At 41.5% G+C, this 2132-nt stretch overlaps 1 long non-coding RNA gene across 1 annotated transcript in view; it reads right to left on the reverse strand.

The window, feature by feature from the left end:
- Positions 1-879: 879 nt before the first annotated feature.
- LOC112548079 overlaps positions 880-2132 on the reverse strand; it is a 24168-nt gene continuing 22915 nt past the window's right edge. Inside the window, exon 3 of the long non-coding RNA XR_003091879.1 lies at positions 880-1832. This is a non-coding gene — a long non-coding RNA (uncharacterized LOC112548079). The remainder of the gene's footprint in view (positions 1833-2132) is intronic.

The raw sequence follows: 2132 nt of genomic DNA on the forward strand, positions 1-2132 counted from the left end.
CCCCCCCCCCAGTGCAAATAAACTACTCCTGTGTGGGTTGTCGATTTTATTCTATGAATGTTAAAAGTGAGGTGCAGTGGGCTAGCTTCAAGAGGAGGCTAGAAAAATTTCTGAGCAATTCTTAGCCTGTGCTGTAATTAGAACACCTTCCTGTGAAAGAGGAGGTACAGGTTCAAACCTACCCTGGGCTCCCTATGCAACTGCTTTAGCCACTATGCTGTTGTGCTGAAGGGTGGATGGAGCTACTGTCTTACTTCAGGCAGGGATGCAGGAGGACCTTATGTAACCACCAATGAAAACAGAATCTGAACTGTAACCATTAACATGGCTACATCCATACTGCTTGGGTCCATGAAGGTGAATTAGGATTTAGCCCTTTGTTTCTTATAACTCATTAGAATTACCCCTAGTTTCAGCTGATCTTCTCTATGTGCATTGGAGATAATAATTTTTTCATTAGTAGGATTAATATCTTAGCTACAGCCCAAGGTGTTATCATCAGAAATTTAGCCTTTGATCCCAGCTGGAACCCAGATGTACAAGGGGAAAATGGTAAACACATTTCTTCAAACCTTTGAAGGCATTTGACAAAGGATATGTGTAAGCAGGAAATCAGTATGGCAGATGCATGTCACACTGACTGCCAGAGGATGCTGGGTAATGTCATATCTCCCACAATTTTTAATGTATTTTTTACAGCTATTAATGGAAGTTAACTGAGCTCTCAGATTCTGAGATACCAAAACTACGAAGGTTACAACTCATTAGAAATTGCCTCCACCTCTTAGATATAAGAGGGATAGCTGGTGCGGTGGCTTAAATGAGTGAGTAGCATATCAAAACAGGCAAGGATTCCAGAAACTTAATGTCATTTGGACTTTTATTTTTAGAGCATGATTGACAGGTGACAATGAAGTATCTAGGGAGCTCTATTGATGGGCCTAGTGAAATAGGTCTGGAGACAGATGCAGACTGATGTCCTTGCTGAATGATGACAGTATTCAGGACCCATGTGACATTTCTGACATGCAATGATATGAGTGTCATATTTTGCTCATTCTCTGTGGCTCTTTTTTTTTCTCTTTCTTTGCTTTGGTTCTTTTGCCTCTGAGTTTTCTTATGAGGTACCACAGTATACAATAGCAGCATAAGAAACCTTGGCACTTTCTCATACAGAATATTTGAACAATAAAAACATTTCCATCAGTAAATCATGCATCTTGTCTTTACTAAATAAGTGACATCTACAGATCAAAGCCCTGTAACAATTTTAGCAGGAGCAGGGGGACTAGGACTGCAAGCAGACAGTTTCAGAATGAAAATCAGGATGAAAGATCAAGCGTGCAAAATTAAACCAATAAGAATAAGCAAATTCAGGTGGCCTGTCCATCTGCAGTTTATTTTCTATCTATTTGTCATCAGCTAGACAGTGTTTTTGTTCCCCTTTTCTTCCTCTGAACTGCTGTTGTGACTCAGCTGTCGCATCAGTTTGGATATGGGGCAGTTGAAAATGGCTACGCACTAATGGTTATTGGAACTGGCCTTCATGACCTATTGCTTAGAGGAGGATGGCAGACAAGCTTCCCTCATAAGACAGAGAGCCTACTCATTATAATGCTAAGCACATCTGTAGTGGAGATGAAGTCCTGGTTTTCTATTTTTTCCATCGATGTGTTTAGTCCTCCACTGGAGTAGCATTGCAATACATACACTCTTCTGTTTATAGGTTCCTCATAAGTAGCCTATTGACCCAAACAACTGTATGGTATAAATCTCCAGTGATGTCTTGGGGTTGATTTCTCCTGCACCGGAGATAGTTGGAGATTCTCTACCTGTGATGATAAAAAAATGAGCAATGATAGATACAACAGTGATGGACCTTAAACTCTTGCCCATTTTGCCTTAGTTTGATATGTTTGCCATAATATTTTATGTATAATATAGAATTTACCACTATATTCTTGCACTAGTCTCTGTATTGTCCTATAGTACAGGGGTTTTCAAGCTTTTTTGATCAGTGTACCCCTGGCAGCCGGCTGAGGGGTGGGATGGGGGGTAGCAGCAGCTGGTTGCAGAGCAGTGGGCAGGGGGTAGCGGCAACCAGTCACAGAACAGTGGAGGGGGGGGGCGGG

The sequence above is a fragment of the Alligator sinensis genome, unplaced genomic scaffold (assembly GCF_000455745.1).
Source record: "Alligator sinensis unplaced genomic scaffold, ASM45574v1 scaffold1598_1, whole genome shotgun sequence".
In the NCBI taxonomy this organism is placed as follows: domain Eukaryota; kingdom Metazoa; phylum Chordata; order Crocodylia; family Alligatoridae; genus Alligator; species Alligator sinensis.